At 45.5% G+C, this 20820-nt stretch overlaps 1 protein-coding gene across 1 annotated transcript in view; it reads right to left on the bottom strand.

Annotated features, from left to right (window-relative positions):
• LOC8040254 (solute carrier organic anion transporter family member 5A1) overlaps positions 1-20820 on the bottom strand; it is a 667105-nt gene that overhangs the window by 222168 nt on the left and 424117 nt on the right. The window lies entirely within an intron of this gene.

The raw sequence follows: 20820 nt of genomic DNA, 5'->3' as shown, positions 1-20820 counted from the left end.
CAAATAGCCCAGTACTTCTGAGGGAAACAGACTTTATATGATGCTGTCAGGGATGGGCAGTATTTCAAATACAAGTATTTGAAATACGTATTTTAAAAACTTTGTGTATTTTGCATTTGTATTTAATTACAAATTAGGTAATGTATTTGACGTGTGTATTTAAATACTAAAACGTGGGTATTTCAAATACAATTGTAATTAAATACAATTTTGTGGGCGAAAATACATCCCTCAAATTTATTGTTACTGTCCAGAGCAGGAAGAAAACTACGTTCTGCACTGAATGCAGTGTCTCTCAATCAAGCACAAGCGTTTAGTGGCTGTGATTACGGTGCTAGTCTAGGGCAAGAATAGTGACGAAATCAACGTTCACAGGCAGACTGGCTAAATAGGTGCCTGTGAAAACTTGTGATGCTTTCCAGCCTGATTTCCATCCATATTTTTGATTGGAACATTCTAAATGCGCGGGTCGTCCAGATTTTCGTAACTGGTGCAAGTTGCAACAATAAAAAAATTCTCTAGCTAGTGCTGCGCGTCTTGGTCGCCTCGGTTCTTTGTTCGTCTATACCAAAATGTAATAGACAAAAAAGCTGCTCGAAGCTCTGTACTTTTTTCACCTATTACGTCCAAGCTGATTACATTTTGTGTGATTATATTTCTATTACGTTACTAGAGCCTCGCACACAAACTCCCGAGTGTGCGATGCAAAATTAAAATGAGATACCCAGAAACCCGTTGCAGGTGCCCTGAAGTCGCTGACGCAAATTTTGAGGACTGTATTTGGAAAAGTATTTGGAGGAGACCAAATACATTTGGTTGTATTTGTATCTTGTACTTCAATGCTTTTTTGTAATCGTCGTTCGCATTACAAATCGTCGTTCGGTGGTCGTTTTGCATTACAAATCAAATTAGATTTGTAATGAAATACATTTTTGACGAAGTATTTTGTATTTGTATTTTGATACATATTTGCATGTATTTTACCCATCCCTGGTGTTCATGAATCTAATGCCGTGCGAGAAAGCAGGTTGGTCCCATGCTTCTTTGAGCTCTGCGAGACATCCCAAAAATGCAATAATTCAAACAATCCAGAAAAACACCTTCGATAGTTTTTTGTTTTTTACACAAGGCCGGAATGTTACACAAGAAGAGGGTGCTGAAGTGTTCATAATATGATTGGTAGTGGCTATTTAATGGCCTGTTTACGTCCTGGTGAACAGCATCCAGGGATGGGCAAAATACATACAAATATGTATCGAAATACAATTACAAAATACTTCGCCAAAAATGTATTTAATTACAAATCTAATTACATTTCGAAAAAACATTTAAATACAAGATACAAATACAACCAAATGTATTTGGTTTCCTCCAAATACTTTCCAAATACATTCCTCAAAATTTGCGTCAGCGACTTCAGGGCACCTGCAACGGGTTTCTGGGTATCTCATTCTAATTTTGCATCGCACACTCGGGAGTTAGTGTGCGAGGCTCTAGTAACGTAATAGAAATATAATCGCAAAAAAAGTGTAATCAGCTTGGACGTAATAAGTGAAAAAAGTTCAGAGCTTCAAGCAGCTTTTTTTGTCGATTGCATTTTGGTATAAACCCACAAAGAACCGAGACGACCAAGACGCGCAGCACTAGCTAGATAATATTTTATTGTTGCAACTCGCACCAGTTACGAAAATCTGAACGACCCGCGCATTTAGAATGTTTTAGCCAAAAATATGGATGGAAATCAGGCTGGACAGCATCACAAGTTGTCACAGGCACTTATTTAACCAGTCTGCCTGCGAACGTCTATTTCGTCACTATTCTTACCCTGGAGTAGCACCGTAATCACAAAGTCACTAAACGCTTCTGCTTGATTGAGAGACACTGCATTCGGTGCAGAACGTAGTTTTCTTCCTGCTCTGGACAGTGCCTTTAAAATAAAGCCGGAGGAGAATAAGAAAAAAAGCCCCATGGCCGAATAAAGGATGGAGACTATATCTTACAACCGGATGCTTAAAAACAAGATGTATTTTCGCCCCCAAAATTGTATTCAATTACAATTGTATTTGAAATACCCGCATTTTAGTATTTAAATACACACGTCAAATACATTACCCAACTTGTAATTAAATACAAATGCACAATACACAAAGTATTTGAAATACGTATTTCAGATACTTGTATTTGAAATACTGCCCATCCGTGGTACGGATATAAGGTCTGTACCACATCACAGGACTAATTATGGTAATCAAATTATAAGATCTACACTACCGCGTTTTCTAAATCGGTGACCTGAATTAAACATGAACATTTTGAGTTGGACTGAAAAAGAGGCGCGTTCTGTTTCTGTTACGGGTTTTCCTAATTATGTGTCCATGGTAGGAGCATGAAGTGCGATTGTACGATTTACGATTTAGTTTTTTTTTCTCTTTGCTATTACTGATACTAATTGGTGAAAGGGGCACAATATGTGTATGGGCGCACGCCTTTCCCTCCTCACCTGCACACCGAACGGCACCACAAACTTTTAAGTGCAATAAAGTACTATCACTATCACTATCACTAATGCGATAGCATTCCTTAGCTACCCCCCCCCCCCTTTTGTGGACCTTCCTGGCCTTCTAATGCGCAGTAGGTATGCGCAGTAAACCATTTCAGCTCACTATGCTTGCACGCCATTGCGTATGCTTATGCGGAAAGGCAGTACCCACTCCTTCACATTCGCACCCTCTTCGAAGGTCCTCATGACCTTGACGCCATCCTCAACGTTGTCGTAGAGGTCGTCCTAAGCGTCGTCCTCGACGTCGTCCTAGGCGTCATCCCTAAAATCGTCCTCCTAGACGTCGTCCTTGAATCAGCCTAGAGGTTGGCCTAGACGTCGTCCTCGACGTCATCCACTAGGACGACATCCTCGATGTTGTTTTTGAGGTTTTTCTAGAGGTCGGTCTTGAGGTCGCCGTAGAGGGCGTCTTAGAAGTCGTTCTAGATGTCGTATCGGACGGCGTCCACTAGGGCGTCGTCTTTGGGGTCGTCTTAGAGGTCGTCTTGGAGGTCGTTCCAGAGGCCGCCTTTGAGGCTGTCCTAATGGTCGTCGTAAGCGTCGTTTTTGACGTCGCCCTTCAGGTTGTCCTAGACGTCGTTCTTAACGTCGTCCTCGACGTTGTCCTATACGCTATCCTTGACGTCGCTCGTAGATATGAAACCAAAGAAGGTGGTGAACATGACGAACATTGTCGCAATTCATAGACAACCAACAATACTGGTTCCTGCAGCCAATATTTCTGTGTAATTATGTTAGTAATTTTAAAGGTATTGTGCGTGTATAATAATCCTATAAAAATCTTTATTTTCCTTGATTATAATGTTGGGACCAGAGGAAAGAATCTGAAATGTGCAGCTTGAGTGGTCCTTAGGTCCTTACAATGGTCAGCTGCAAGCGTCTAGGAAATATAGAAAAGAGCAATACACACTCAGAAAGAAACAATTGTAGCTCAATTGACTACGCATTTAAGTTATCACACAAAACAAAACCAAAAGTTGAAATCACGAGCAAATATACAAGCACAAATTTTTAAAAGGTATACGGTTCAAATCTATATTATTAATATACAAATGATTTATAAAATGTGGAAGTGCAAATTTAAGCATTTTAAATTCATAGTTCGATGGCTGAATGACCATCTTCTACTTCTCCGTACGGCGAGTGAGGTATGCTGGTGAATTATCCTTTATAGACGAGAGGTTTTCTAAAAAACATGAGCCCCTTATTTTTTCTTTGTTGAAACTGACGCATTGTCTATGTTCATATAACTTGTAAATAATAATTATCTTAAACTTTCTAAATAGTTCAGCAGTGTGAGTGTCATAAGGAACATTACATACGCTCCTTCATATTTTTTGTAACGAAATCAGTCTGTCAATATCGGTCAGAGTTCATGAACCCCGGACTAGATGGTAGTATGTCAAGTGAGAGTAAAATAGAGAGTTGTAAATTATCAATTTAACATTCGTCGGCTACAGAGAATGGTAGCGATTTAGGATCCCTATCACTCTGGATAGCTTTGGAATAAGATAATTTATATGATAATCCCCAGTAGATGTTCTCATTAATAAATGAGTTTAGAGTTTTAAAGGGTCTAAATATTCCGATGGGACAGGAATTTTAGTGATTTATATAGTAAAGCCGACATGTTTTTGGACGAAAAATGACTGATTTTGTTTTCCAAATGTTTGTCCTTAAAGAGTTACTGTGAAACCTTTTATTTTCGTGGCTTTTATATTTCGCTAAACGGACAGAAAGGACGTAATCGCGGCCACTAAATTTTGCGGATTCAAGGCGCCTGCCTTGAAACCCATAAGGACCGAAATTTTTGCGTGTCTCTGAATTTCTCGAACTTTTCATTTCGCGAAATACGCGAAAATGATGGGCTCGCGGACATTAAGGGCAGATCAGTGGAGACAAAACTTATCTTTCCTCGGTCGTAGTGGTCCTGCAGTATGCAACCGTGGTCAGGTGGACACAGACTATTTTGACATGACCAAGGCCTTTGATAAGGTTGACCACCGGATACTCTTGTTGAAGTTACCTTTCAAATCGCCAAAATTATGTTAGATTTTGAAATTGTGTGTCGGAGACATTTACATCTTTACCTGGCGTACCCAAAGGTTCTAACCTTGGACCACTCCTGTTTTTTTTTTTATATTTGTTAACGATCTACCGTCTTCCATCAGAAACTCGAAAGTGCTAATGTTCGCTGATGGCTTTAAACTTTTCCGTGTTGTTGACAATGTAAATGACTGTATTCAGGTACATAATGACATCCGCTCCGTTGAACATTGGTGCTTAAAAAATAGGCTTCAATAGACTCCAAAAAAGACTGTAGTAATCTCCCTTACCAGGAAGAAGGGGAGCATAGTCTTCGACTACACTATATTTGAAGAGCAAGTGCTGCGGGTTTTCTATGTACGGGATCTTGGTGTCTTTGTGCACTCGAGATTAGATTTTAACCTCCACGTCTCTCGCATTGTTGGTCAAGGACTTCGCCAACTGGGTGTAATTTCGCGGCTGACGAAAACATTTCGTCGCTCTGAGTGTCTTTTATGTCTGTACTGTGCATTGGTTAAATCTTGCCTCGAGTTCGCGTCTGTGGTTTGGAACTCTGTAATGATGTTACATAGTAATCTTATTGAAAACGTTCAGCGTAAGTTTATAAGAATCTTATACGACCGATTTAATCGCCGCCACCGTTTCTACAATTACCATTCCCTGCTCACTGACCTCGGTCTAGTGCCTCTGCACGATAGACGAATTGCAAGAGACATGCATGTCTTGCGTCAAATTGTGCATGGTTCTCTTTATTGTGCCCAGCTGCTGATGTCGCTGAGGTTTCGGGTACCGTCAGGGAGGACACCGAAATGCAGACACGTTTTATACTGTTGTGCGGTCCACCTGCCCAGTGACACGTCTGCAACAGACTCACGATGCCTTTTTTGGTGAAACAGACATTTTCGCCTGAATGTGTTTTTATCTCATACTTTTATGTATCTGTGTACAGGAGAGTGCACTGCTGCTCAGGCCACTTGGCTGTTTGCAGGCACGCAAATAAACCCCATCTATCTATCTATCTACAGTACTATCGCACCAGGATTATATCTTAAATAAAGTCAGGTAAGTCAAATCTACTACATTATCACTTCAATAGTTCAATAGTTCAATAGTTCAATAGTTCTTTATTGCACTCGAGGGAGTTCACACCAGGCGTGCAGGCGACAAGGAAAGGCAGGGAGCCCATGCACAGTGTGTGCCCTTGCCACCCACCTGGAGGCGAATGGTAGATACAGATGTACATACACATATGTACACATACATACACACAGATATACATGTATATATATTAAAAAGGGGAAGGGAGGGTTGCACAGATTTCGAGGGTAAAATCCGCCAGACAAGAACGCCCAGCACCGACAGCTCCGCGCCAACGAATATCGGCCAGCACAAGCGCAGACCGGACACGAGTGCCGCATCATCACGCCGGGTGGACACGAGTCCCAGCCTAACACCGACACAACACCCACATCCGATCAGCAGCCCGCGCCAACCAACACACAACAACAAGAAAAAAAAAAAAAAAAAAAAGAAGCTATCAGCACTAAGGCGCTCCCAGCCAACGGGAGACAGGTCACAGGTGCCAGCCATCTTGCCGGGATATCAATTGACAAAGTTCCTTTATAGAGTCCCTGTCCTTAGGAATCACTGCGGTCAGCTCCGGGGGTAGGGCCAACCAGAGTTCAGCGGCTCGTAGGAGACATGTTCTCCTGTGGCGGAGTGTGCGCGCCAGCACCGGCTGCAGACGACCGCTACGCCTGTTGAGACGTGGTATGTTGGGGCAGTCCATGTCGTCGGCACTCATAACACGACAAAACAGCCGGATGGAGGCAACGTCTCTTCGATGTTGTAGCGACCGCCAGTTAGCGTTGCGGAGGAGAGAGTCAGTGCTAACATCACGGTAACTGAGGAGGCTACTTCTGGGGGTACTGCGGCGGTAGAACGTAAAAGCAGCCCTTCTTTGAATGCTTGCTAGGGCATTTTGACGTGACTGCTGCAGTGGGCCCCAGATGGCACAGCAAAACTCCAGCTGGGGCAAGACGAGTGCAGTGTAGAGGTTTCTGAATGCCTCTGGTGGAAGGTCGCGAGAGAGATGGGTAACGAAGCCCAGTGTCCGCCTGGCTTTGGACGCTACATCGCAGATGTGGCGGTGGAAATCCAATTTGTCGTCAAGGGTGACGCCGAGCAATTTGGTGTGGGACACACGAGGTATGGGGGAGCCGCCTAACGTGAGGACTGGTGGTGCAGATTGTGACCTCACTGAGTGGGAGATGGTCATGCACACACTTTTGGCACAGTTGAGGGGTAGGCCGTTAACTTGCGACCAGCGGTGGCAGAGATCTAGGGTGTACTGGAGCCCACTGTAGGCATCGGTGGTTCTCAGGGGTTGAATAAGTGTAAGGTCGTGTGCATATAGGATTGATTTTGTGCTGAAGCTGGTGGTCAAATCGTTGATGTAAATTGTGAAGAGGGTTGGCCCCAGCACGCTGCCCTGGGGGACGCCGGAGAGCACGGTGCAAGGGGAGGATGTTGATCCATGGAAGGTCACTCGCTGAGTCCTGGCCGAGACAAGGTCGTGTAGCCAGTGCAGGAGGGTACCGTGGATTCCAACGTTGCGGAGTTTGTAGCATAGGAGCGTGTGGCTGATCCGATCGAAGGCCTTGGAGAAGTCTAGCTGAATTAGTTCACAAGGAACACGGTTGTCGATGGACGAGCTGATGGTGTGAACAGCCACAGCGAGGGCGGTTTCACAGCTTCGTTCCTGCCTGAAACCGTGTTGAGCACTACTGAGTAAGCAGTTTGCTTCTAGGTATTGCAGGATCTTTTTGTTCACAATTCTCTCCAGGGTCCTGCAGACAGCTGATGTAGAGGCGATAGGGCGATAAGAGTCAGTCGAGTCAGTGCTGAGGTCACTTCTTTTGAGGACAGGTGTGATGAGAGAGTGTTTCCACGCAGAGGGGACTGTGCCCGAGTCAACAATTTTCTGGAACATTATGGTTAGAATGGGCGTTAGGGTAGGAGAGGAGAGCTTTAGGAGGGATGGGTGAATGGAATCAGGGCCGGCATTTTGGGAGGACTTGAGTAGAGCGAGAGAATTTGTGACGTCTTCATCAGTTATTGTGATAGAGGATAAGGAGCTGGGAAGTGCGGGTGGGTCGGGAGGTGGCGTCGGGAGGAGGTCTTCAGGAAGCCAGACGGATGAGAAGTGTTGGTTGAAGAGGTCAGCGATGGCAGCAGGGTCAGTAATAGAATGGTTGTTCTGTGTGAGGTACGGTCGGATGTAGGAGGACTTCCGTTGTGACTTAACAAAGGCCCAGAAAAGTTTCGGCTCCCTAGCAGCGCGTGCTGCGACATCACAGGCATACTTCTTGTAGGATACGTGGACGAGGCGTTTGATTTCTCTCTGGGTACTCTTGGCCGCCTCGAGACTAGTTACGCAGGAGCGCTTCCGCGCTCTATGGAAGAGCTGGCGCTTTCGTCTTGACAGTTTGATGATGTCATATGTGATCCAGGGGGCATGTTGCCGCCGCCGTATAGAGGAGTTTGGGACACATTCAGCCACGATCGCTTCCATGAAGTCACGCCATAGTTCGTACATGTCGTCCACGGAGTCGTCCGTGAGCACCATGGACCACGGGGCCAAGTGGAGCAACATCTGTAGGTGGGCTAGGTCGGCGAGAGAGTAGCGGCGCACCAGACGGGCGAACCGACCGAGTCGAGGAAGGGCCATGTATGTGCGGGCGTAGATAGCCCTGTGGTCGCAGTTAGTGAGGCTGTCTTCGACAGTGCAGTCCAACAATAGGGAGGGATTTGTGGCGAAGAAGAGGTCCAGGTGGGCTTTAGTGCCTGAGGGGGAAGAGTACGTGGGATCAGGGCAGCACTGTATGAAGCCGGATGATTCAGTAAGATCAAGAAGAGCATGGGACAGTGGGTCCGAGGGGATCGGGGACGTCATGTCAGTCCAGTCTATGTGTGTGTTGAAATCGCCCATGAGGTAGATGTTGGTGAATTTAGATTGCTGTATTAGGTGAATGGATGTTTGCAGAGCATCAAAGGAGGCTGCCTGGAGTTTGGGCGGGGAGTAGACACATATCAGGAGCACGGACGTATTGCCACAACGGGCCTCAACGAACACAGCCTCTAAACAGTCTTGTTCAAGGTCGCGTCGGCGTCTACATGGCAAGTTGTATGGAGCGATGAGCATGACACCGCCACCGCGAGAGGTTGTGCGATCCTTCCGAAATATTTGGAATCTTTCGGTGTCCGCGATTTGACCGTCGTGAATTGACGGGTCGAGCCAGGTCTCGGTAAGAGCGAATACGGTGTGGGGCGTAGACTCGACGAGTGCACTCAGTTCGCGAAGCTTGTTCTTGATGGAGCGCACGTTCGAGTACCAGACGTCGAGGTGCAGGGAAGATTTCCACGGCCGAGGAGGCAGGGGAGCACGAGTAGACTCACGTCGGGGAGCGTTCAGTACCACGGCAGTGTTGTCGATCGCAGGTCCGGGGTTAGGCGATATGTCCCCGGCGATGAGGAGCAGGGCAGTTAGCGAAGGCGTCAAAGTGGGGCGTAGAGTTGGGAGTGAGCCTGGCCGCGAGGAGAGGAGCCATTGCTGGGTAGACGAGCGGACACGCCTAGGCCTAACCGGCCCAACGGAAGGCGGATGGGTCCAGTGGGCTAGCGCAGCTTGCAGCGGCGGGTACCGGTCTGCACCGTGGGCTAGGAGCTGTTCATACCGGTTATCGCCGGGAAGGTACGCTCGTCGGGCGGCGAGGAGTGTGATGCCGAGCAGTAGATATCGAAGACACGGGAACAAGCGCAGCGCCATTTGTCGTTAGCTCCAAAGGAGTTAGCTCCACTGTCGTTAGCTACAGCTACCTTTGGGTTTCGGAAGAAAAAAAATATGCTAGTATCATCTGCGTAGCTGACAAATTTAGCTTCCTTATTAACGTTAACAATGTCGTTTACGCATAAACTAAAAATAAGTGGCCCTAAAATACTTCCCTGTAAACCACCTGACGTGATAGGTTTTATTGTGGAAGAATAATTGTTCATGCACACATCGTTTTCACGATATAGTAAGTACTATTTTATAATTAGTACTGCCTGTCCACGGAAACCGTAAATTTCAAGATTTGTTTATTAAATGAGGAATGAGGAAGGCAGTGAAATGCGTTCGTGAAATATGTAAATACAACCATAGTACATTTTTTTCAAAATTCTTTAATATGTTTTTGTTATTCAGTAATGCTGTTTCATTAGAACAATTCTTTCTGAAGCGGAATTGAGAAGAGGTGACAATATCATAGATATTTGAATAATTTTCTAAAAGGTGATAAATTAAATTCTCTAAGGCTTTAGAAAAATGGCCAATATAGAAATGCGCCTAGAACTACCTAACTCATGCTTATCGCCTTCATTGTACAAAACAGAAAGTTTTGCTATATGCATTCGTCTACGAAATACACCTGCTTCCGAAGAGATATTAAATTTGTGTGTTAAAACTGAAGCGACTATGTCGACGACAGGAATGGGCAAAATACATGCAAATATGTATCGAAATACAAATACAAAAGACTTCGTCAAAAATGTATTTAACTACAGATCTAACTACATTTCCAAAAAAAGCATTTAAGTACAAGACCCTCCAAATACTTTTCCAAATACATTCCTCAAAATTTGCGTCAGCGACTTCAGGGCACCTGCAACGGGCTTCTGGGTATCTCATTTTAATTTTGCATCGCACACTCGGGAGTTAGTGTGCGAGGCTCTAGTAACGTAAAAGTAATATAATAAAAAAATGTAATCAGCTCGGACGTAATAAATGAAAAAAGTACAGAGCTTCAAGCAGCTTTCTTGTTGATTACATTTTGGTATAGACCAACAAAGAACCGAGACGACCAAGACGCGCAGCACTAGCTAAAGAATTTTTTATCGTTGCAACTCGCACCAGTTACGAAAATCTGGACGACACGCGCATTTAGAATGTTCCAGGCAGAAATATAGATGGAAATCAGGCTGGAAAGCATCCCAAGTTGTGACAGGCACTTATTTAGCCAGTCTGCCTGTGAACGTCGATTTCGTCACTACTCTTGCCCTGTACTGGCACCGTAACCACAAAGTCACTAAACGCTTGTGCTTGATTAAGAGACACTGCATTGGGTCCAGAACGTAGTTTTCTTCCTGCTCTGGACAGTGACAATAAATTTGAGGCATGTATTTTCGCCCACAAAATTGTATTTAATTACAATTGTATTTGAAATACCCACGTTTTAGTATTTAAATACACACGTCAAATACAATTCCCAATTTGTAATTAAATACAGATGCAAAATACACAAAGTATTTGAAATACGTATTTCAAATACTTGTATTTGAAATACTGCCCATTCCTGGTCGACGACATATTTGTACAAACCTGTATGCCATCAGCATCATAACATGCGCTATTCTTTAGTTGCATTACCACATTAATAACTTCTGAGCTGATAACTGACTCTAAAAAAATGGAATTGCAGTTTCTCCTTTGAATATATGTGCAAGAGTCAGAACCATGAACATTGCCAGCTAGATTTACAAAACGTTCATTAAACACGTTGGCCGATTATTGACCGGCTAAATTAGCATTTATGCAGCAACCTTCCAATGGTGTTAGATACAGGAGCACGCTTAACCAACGAACCTGGATGCTTCCACATAACATCTATGTCACCCTTTGCTGCAGAAAAACGAGAGGAATAGTAAATTTGTTTTCACTCTTTTGTTCTTTATTTAGGTTGTTTCGATGGGACTCAAAGGGGCACTGAAGTCGATTCTGAGATCTTTCTTTTGTGGTGACAGCTCAGTCTACACTCTCTAAGCAATCCAACAACCCCGAAATCACAATCGTACGTAGCCTATTTCCTCGTTAAAAGCGTGTTCAAAAATCGCGACACGCCCTTTTTGGGAAGAATTTTTTTTCCGAGTGAAGTGATCGACGAAGGGCACTTCTCGGAGAGTTGCAAGCGATGGCTTCGCCCGCCGAGAAAAAGAAGAGTCTTATCCGAATGTCTACCTAGCAGACTTCGAAACGAGTTATAATAAAATCCTTCGGAATCTGCGCGAATTGCAGGGCTTACATTGGTCCACACAATGTAGTCCGCGAGAAAAAGAGTCCACATGTTTTTGTATTGCCCTGATATGGAATAGGCGGTTTTGTGATATAGGACTTGGTATATGTGGGAACAAACACATTTTAAACAATATAGGATCAAAAAAGATATTTTTCAAAAATGACTTCAGTTCCCTTTAAAGTTCCGAAGAGCGTCCGGATCGCGGTTTTAAGAAATTGTGTATGTAGTGCATCCTTCATAAAAAAACATTTAAACATGGCACAGGTTATCCACGTCTTTCAAATCATTTTGTATTGTTTTATAGATTTATACGGGAAGTGGTATCTATACAATTTAAGAACTTCTCGAAATTTGTTATAAGCCTCGTCGGCCCTGCGTTGCAACAGCACGGTGCCCCAATTCTTAGCTGCTATAGGCGTCGATGCAATTTATTTCTATATTGTGAAAACTTATGGGCTGGTGTTTTATTGTCTTTGTACATATGTTATATTACGCCCAAAACAAAAGGAAGATGGTCACTATGGTCACAACTAATCACTCCACTTTTCACTCGATCTACGTGAAAATTGGCCATAAATAAACCTAAAAGAGTTTTTTAGTCTACAATAATTCTAGTGGGATTGGTATTAATATATCCGTCTAAGCCCAGAAGGCTCTCCATTTCCCTTTTAGTTGCGCCACAAAAAACATAAATGTATTAAAGTCACCACCGCAAATGACGTTAGAGTGACCTTCGTTTATGAAGAACAAAAACGATACAAAAAATTTAAAAAAAATGCTGAAATGTTAGCATCTGGTAAACGGTAAACATCAACCAATTTCTTTTTTTTTTTGCGAACAAAATGTTTTAACCTTTTTCGTGATAAAAGTATAGTCATTCAGAATTTTACAGTTTATGCTTTCCATTATCAGGAGAGCCAATCCTCCTCCGCGGTTTGAAGTACGATTTAAAACATAAGTGCCATAAGATGGTAAACGAAAGGCATCAGCATTATCAGTGTGCTATGTCTCGGTAAGCGTAATAAAATCAAAAAGATCACAAACTGATTAAAAGAAAGTTCAAGGTAAGCTTTTTTTTATTTACCGCTGACTGCGCATTTTCAATGAAAACAACTAAAATAGGAACCCCTTTCTCAAGATTTCATATTAGTTCTCTAGGCAGCATGGGACGTTGTTTTCCATTGAGGAGTGAAACACTTTATAAAACAAAGAAGGAAAGCACGACCAGCTAGCCTACCTACTGAGACGGGACAGGTCAGCCTTGCTTCTTCCTACAATCGCTCAGTCATCATCTCGTCTTGGTACTAAGATACAAATTCGGCCAATCCGTCGAAAGCCCATTGGTCGACGGACAACTCGAAGAAGGCCAATTTTCCGAATAGGGCAATTCGTCCAGGGCCAATTCGCAGAACGGAAATGTGGGCAAAAGTGCCCGTTCATCGAACTAGGTCGAACGATTGAAAAGAGTTGCACAGGGTGTCTAGAGTTGCCCGGGGAAGTTGGGGGTCAATAATGGGACCCTATTGCTAAAAATAAAGGATTACAAATTCAGTTCTCAGAATTTACAAGGATCCGGTAGTGAATCGTGAAAATTTGGGTAGTACAAAATTATAAAAGCCGTGCTCCGCGTGAAGACGTTCACTCGACTATATCATCATGGAATTTGGGAAGACCTTGCGGAGGGCTAATCTTCTGATCCTGGATGGTCAAATGTACCCCTGTATTACGCGTACAGCCAACGCCACCTTGTTGTGTGTACAGCCACCATGGCGTAGTGGATTTGTCAGTAAAGAATAGTTTGCAAGGCTACGTTGACTAACAACCTCGAAGGCACGGTTATCGCAAGAAGACAGTAAGACCTGTTTTCGCAATTATTCTTTCTACAACTTCGTAAACACAAAATTTGTACGGAACTAGAAAAAGCTCACTTGCAATTATTCATTTTGCCCTATATAATTTCGTAGCAATATCATTTAGTCACGAATTTACAAAAAGGCTACACCAAGGAAGCAGTTTATGTTTGTAAATTGTCGCTCTTTTTCTCGATGTCAATAATCATAGTTGCATTCGCAAGTCGGCGAATCATGGTGGTCTTTCCTTTAAGCCTTAAAAACGCATCACTCCAACTTTGTTGTAGTTGTTTCGACAAATATTTTTTTTACACGAACGGCCCGCTTCGACAAGTTTCCCGTTCGACAAATTCGCCTAGTGCAAATTGACCCATTCGACGAATTATTCGTCTATTAGTTGTCCGTCGACGAATGGGCTTTCGCCGAATTGTTCTTAGACCCACTAAGATATTACCATTGCGATACCATATGCACCGAAAACCAGCTCCTTAAGCCCACCCTTTTGCCAGTCAGACGATTGCCCTGTTTTTCTTAGTCATATTTTCAGCAATAAACACTTCGGGCTTGGTTCCGCACAGCTCCTTTTTTTTTCTTTGATGCCCTTGTTTTTGTGGTTTGTCTGGCGATGCGGATGATAATGTGCGGCCCCTTGTCGGGTTTCACGGGTAATCTGTGTATGGTAACCACCTCGTTAACTGTTAGGGGTACAAGTTGAAATCTGGAGGCTACCTGACCTTATCAAGTAAGCTCTTATTTCCAGTCTTGATAATGCCACGAACCTCGGGGTTTAGTTTCTTTGAATGCTACTCAAAATCACTGATTTAATTTTGCAGTCACTAGATTTCTTTAGCCGGGCTTGCTTTTTCTGCAGTATCCATGCGTTTTTCTAACTTTTTAATAGCTTTGTCATGTTAAACTTGGTTTTTGAGGACGTCATCGTACTTGTCAGACACATTTTGATTTTTTTTTCGATGTTGTCAACCGTTGTTTTTAAGGGTTCCCGGCTATTCAGCTTCCGCTTTATACCCGCAACTAAGCTCGCTACATTAAGATCATGCATATTTTTCCCTGCCTGTCTCCTCTTTAATTTCCCTGGTTTGCAGCGTGGGCACCGCCAAGACTTCTTGCAACCGTCCCCTGTAAATTTATACGTCGTCTCGATTACACCAGAGCAATCGCCCAAGTAGTAGAAATCGTCGCATTCTGAACACGTCAAGGAATTTCCATCACTGCCGACCTCCGGTGCGACATTTTGAATAAACAACATCATCTTCCTCCGACATCGTCGAGAAACACAACAAAGCAAGGAACGGCTAAAAATAAACTGTTTGGCAGAAGTACAAGCAACAGCAATCAATCAATGCACTTTTATGGAAAAGCAACCTAAGACCAACCTGAAAGTAATACAGGCGATACGATAGTTGACTATGTACTATCGACGACGATGCCACTGTCAAAATGATAATCCGTCTCTCCGAACGACCCTTTTTAGCGCAGACGATGGTGCCACCAGAGGTCGGCATTTTAGGTCGCCCTCACTCACCCTCACCCTCACAGCCACACTCGCCTAAGCCCCTCACTCACCCTCACCCTCACAGCTACACTTACCTTCAGCCCCTCACTCACCCTCACCCTCACAGTCACACTCACCTTCAGCCCTTCACTCACCCTCACTGAACCTCACGGCCCTCACGCACTCACCGCCCTCACGGCCCTCACGGCCCTCACCGCCCTCACGGCCCTCACGCCCCTCACTCATTCATTGCCCTCACGCCACTCACCGCCCTCACGGCCCTCACCGCCCTCACGGCCCTCACGCACTCATAGCCCTCACGCCACTCACCGCCCTCACGGCCCTCACCGCCCTCACGGCCCTCACGCCACTCACCGCCTTCACGCCACTCACCGCCCTCACGCCACTCACCGCCCTCACGCGCCTCACCGCCCTTGCGGCCCTCACACCCCTCACGCACTGATGGCCCTCACGCCACTCAGGCCAGCTTCAGATGGGGCAATTTCGCCCAGAAACTTTACGTCACAACACCAGCAACACGGGCCGCCCGCGATCACACGCAGCAACCAATTGCTGCAATTTGCCATCGTCATCATAAAATTTTATTTTTCTTGCACTATTTAGACACAATTACGCGTTAGAAACGTGTTTTTATGCATTTAAATCTCGTTAAGAATACTAATTCACCTTTCTGAAACAGTTTATTTCCAAAAAAACGATCGATTTCAAACCAGAACCAAGTCTTTCGGTGTCATCATCACCGGCACGAGGTATCACGTGAAAATTTTGCGTCCCTGATTGGATGCAGCCGCTTCAAACGCATTCGAAGTGCTCCGAGTTGCTTGCTTATTTCGAGCCGGACCCGATCTCAGCAATTCGTGTCGATCTAGGGAAAGCTAGAGAACAACCCGCCATTACCACCAAAATTGCTGAGAAAGATGCTCGATCTGAAGGGGGCCTCACCGCCCTCACGGCCCTCACGCCTCTCATGCCACTCACTGCCTTCACGCGCTCATGGCCCTCACACCCCTCACGCACTCACCGCCCTCACACCACTCACGCACTCATGGCCTCACGCCACTCACCGCCCTCACGCCCCTCACGCACTCATGGCCCTCATACCCCTCACCGCCCTCACCGCCCTCATGGCCCTCATGGCCCTCACGGCCCTCACCACCCTCACGGCCCTCACGGCCCTCACGGCCCTCACCGCCCTCACGGCCCTCACCGCCCTCACAGCCCTCACGGCCCTCACCGCCCTCACAGCCCTCACGGCCCTCACTCACCCTCACACTCATGAATTTTCCTGGTTCAGAAGCTCACTCACCCTCACCTCACCTGTGAAGATGAGGGTGAGTGAGGGTGAGTGAGGGCCCTCATGAGTGAGGTTTGCCGAGGTATGGGTGCCACTGGCGACGCCTTGGAAGATGATTGGTGGGTGACACAGGGCGATGACGGTGATTCGTGTGGATAACATGTATTTATGTGCTTTGCTGCTGTACTGGGGGGAGGGGGGGGGGGCAGAGTTATGTCGAGAAACACTGAGTTGCTTTTTTCTCCGCCTCCCCTCTCCAAGTAGCGAGAAATAAAGAATTTCATTTTAAATATGTATGAGATGGGGGACCATCTTTTTTTTCCCCCTTCTTTGTCGGGTGACTTCATCCGTTCACGTAGGATGATGGTAATGTGCCAATGAACCTATTGACATTTCCTGGTGTTGTTTGGATATTCATGAGTAGGGCCGGACGTCGATTAAAAGGTTTAGCCTGATTAATAGCTATGTTTATGCAAAACGCAACAAAGACCTTACAACACTGATCCAGAAAAAAAATGAAAACATCGCGAATCGAGAAACCTCTACCTACGGCTGATGTGCAGGAATGGCTTTGCACCTGGATTCGGTGGGCTCCCTAAGATCCAGAAGCTCAACATTTTTGTCCGGCTCATCGTACACTTCAGGACCTCTTCGAGGACATGGTTGTGCTTTTAGACACGGGCGAGAGGTGAGAACAGGATAACAGAAGTCGCTAGCTTTAAGTTTTTAATATAAAAAAACATCTATATAAATACTTTGCGCCATCGCGCCACTCAACCAATGCGGAGCGCCAGTTCGTCTGCTTCTTGCACAGGGGTTGCGATGATGTCAGAACGTCGAGCTCTTATTGGCTGATTAAAAACAATAGTCGGTATACCTCGAGGCATCTAGCTTTGAGGTCTACCCACTATCCATTCAATCAAAGCCAATCAGAGCTCGGCGTCGTTCTGACGTCACCGCTACTCCTGTGCAAGAAGCAGACGACTTCCTCTCTGCACAGCCCGCCCCGCACTGTTCGCAAAAACTGGGTATTTTTATCCGCCTGATCAATCGAAGCCGCGCTGACGCACCGATCCCCGTAACAACTTTTTTTCATGTCTGCCTTTATGATTTCTCGTACCGTTTTATCCTCGTTTCTACTGATGATCGTGCATGACTTGAACTCAGGTTTGCATCCACAGCCATGAATGCATGGACAAACGGTCATTCCGATGCCAGCTCACTTTTTGGTTGTGTTCGCATAATCTCTCGTTAACACACCTTCCCGCCTGTTTTACGTATTTCCTGCCTCACGTCAGCGGGATTGTATAGACTACACTCTAAGAAATGACTGCGCGTCTACTTACCCGCAAAACACTCAAAGAGCCAATCATTGTGATCTAGGAAATCGGCTCAGCGAATGATGAGGCGGAACATCTTTTTAGACCTAAAAATGAAATCTGCGCTGTGGCATTACGCAATGCAAAGCGTCATGCTTGCATTGCGTAATGCAAGCATGACGCGCAGGTATTTCTTGGAGTGTGCCCCGTCTGCACATGCCACAAACGGGCTGCAATGCCTCTTCAGGCAGCCTACCGGGTGTTTGGGGAAGTGGTTTATCAGTTTGCACATTTTGGCGAGTTATTCTGGTGCCGACAAACACGTTAGAGTTAACGCAGTTTGCTACCTTCTTGAGATTGTGTGCGGGTTTAAGCATGTATGGTACAATCATCCCTTTCTGTTTCTTTTAGGCTGTGTTTTGATCAGGACTGCCTTCTACTTGTGGCTTCTTTACAACCATTTCGTCAAAAAATACCAGGAAGGAGTCCGGAAAACCGACAGCCATCAGGCGTTCCGACTGCCTTTTCAGGCCGCTTTATCTTTGGCAGTTGCTCCTGCGAATTGGGAGTTCGCGCAGCCGAGATACATCCTTCAAAGAATAGCTCGCGCTTGCAGCCTAGGAGCGAAATAGTTGTACATTACAAAAAGCTGGTAAAAAATAAAGTAAAACAAAGCGCAAATGAACACAGATCAGCATAAACTGTGTGAATACGTTAAAAGAGCATAGCTACTTTTCGAGCGAAAATAAATTGAATAGATGAGACCACGATGGCGCGTGCTATTTCTAGCGAATCGGGACTCAGTGGCATTGGGGGGGGGGGGGGGGGGGGGGGCTCAAGACCCCCTCCCCCCGAAATGCAAAAGCTACCCCTGCTCACGCAGTCGGTTGTGCACGAAACACGGAGCCACGGGGGAGCGCGTACCATCTCCAACTTATATGCTTTCCTGAAAAATGTTTCTGGGGTAGAAAATGTTCAAATATATAAAATAGGCCATACTACTTTAATCATGCTTATTTGATGGGATGCAGAACTTGATCACAGTATATAGAAAACGGATATTTCGAAACATTTGTCGGGTGAAGAATGGCAATTCGAAGGCAAAGTATAAATAACTATCCTCACTGAAATACACAGTTCAATCAAACCAAAGGATGGTGATAATATAAAACAACGTCAGTGATGTAAGGAATATTAAATGAATTGCAGAAACAATTGCTCTGCAAGCAACGGTGGCGCTGCGCCGACGCACGCCTTGTGTACTGATCAGAATTGCGTGCTTTCGACTAGACATTACCGCGAATAAAAGGACAACTATAAATAGTTATTTCAGAAAGCAATTTAAAAGCTCTCTTGACCATTTTATTTATGCCAAGCGCCTATACATTGAGATGCAGCCGCCTGCGTTCACAGCAAAACATATCCAGGGCATCCTCCACTTGAACTTCAATGTCGCGGTGAACATTCAAAAGCGTATAGACCGAGCAGTCGCTCATTCGAAGTTGACGCTCTCAGGTATGTTTTTAACCATCGTATTGAAGAGAACGAGCGCTCAGCTTCCGCTATTGTTTACGGGCGGAGTTGCCAGGATCTTGAGGAGACGATGGACGTTCTGGAATAGGGCCTCCGGGCAGAGGGCGACCGCCTGTAGCGCAGGTGTGACGGGCGTTTCACGTTTCTCCCTCTTGCATTGGACGCCTAGAATTTCTCTATTTTTGTAGAAGTTTTTTTCACTTTGAGAAATTTCCCTCCATCGATACGCCGTCTCGATGGTCGCTCACGGATGCAATGTAATCCGTCCTGTTTTTTTTTTTTTTTTTTTGCATGTTGAGGTGGCATTGGATGTAATTCCTTATTAGATTGATCGCTTCGTCGCACGCAACATCAAAAACTTCGAAGAGACTAGCCTTCATACTCTTACTACGCTTAGGCGCAAGAAGCCCCCGTGCTTTTGGCTCAAGGCCTACTGAACAATGCCTGCACACCCCGCTTCCCCCTCCCCCGTCCCCTCGGTGTCCCCGTCGTTGCCCAGCTCCGCCAAGCCACGTATTTGGCTAAGGGCAAGCACGTGGCTCTGTTTTTGTTAGTGCTGGTCACCCACTAAATTACGGCAGAACCTTCGCCCACGAAATTCCAGGAAGAAAATTGTGAACTAAAGCAAAGTGCAGTAAACCGCGGACGACGCGGCAGCTCAGAGAAAATGGGGAAAAAATGTAAAAAATCCGGCGCCTGCGGCCTGCATAGCACAATCAGGGAGATCTTCTTTCCCCTGCTTGGTTGCTTGGTTACTGCACTCTCGGGTTGGCCAGGCGGGGGAACGCGCAGCGCACTGTTTTTGTGTACCCAGTCAGCCAGCCGTCTTCTCCGTTTTGCTTACATTTGAGCAGTGACGTTTCCCCAAAAACACAAAAACTCTTCTAGTTTTTTTTTTATTTTTTTGTTTTGTTTTGGCGGTCTGAGCAACCACGAGGGTCGGGTAATTGGTTCTGTGGGGAGAGCCGAAGCGCGACGCGGAGAGATGATCTGCGCGAGAAAGAAAGCCCTTGAAAGAAGTACTGCCTACAGGTGTAGCAATTGAGGGAGTACATCATCCCAACTCCCAAGGCAAGAGAAGGCATTAGTAGGCGACACAAGTTGTCAAGGGAGAGATCGCACTGCAGTCTGTATTGGAAGCGCCGCTATCACGGTGGTGGCCGGAGACATCAAATAATCATGGCATTCTCGACTGTATTTCTGTGTCTGGTTTTTGAAACACCCTTTGGTTCTTGGCGAGCCAGCCTGCTATGTTAAGGCGGACACGTCATTATACACCCAGACTGTTTCACACTCTTTTCAAAAACGACCATAAAAGCAAGAAACATGCTGAAATGAAAAAGGGCATCGCCAGTGAAGGTTTACCACCGAAGGACGACCGCGTCCACCTGTGGTAAACATTTCCCGACATTTTGAAGAATGCATTGGCGTCCAGTGATTTCCTTAAACCCCCCCTACGGGGATGTACACCCCCCCCCCCCCCCCCGTCCTTTTTCCGAAGGCACTTCCTTAATTCATAACGACTCCTCTATTCTCAATAGGCCCCCTCCCCCCCTCCCCCCAATAATTTCA

This window comes from Ixodes scapularis, unplaced genomic scaffold (assembly GCF_016920785.2).
Source record: "Ixodes scapularis isolate PalLabHiFi unplaced genomic scaffold, ASM1692078v2 PGA_scaffold2__306_contigs__length_199485367, whole genome shotgun sequence".
Lineage (NCBI taxonomy): Eukaryota > Metazoa > Arthropoda > Arachnida > Ixodida > Ixodidae > Ixodes > Ixodes scapularis.
This window is presented reverse-complemented; position numbering and strand designations above follow the sequence as displayed.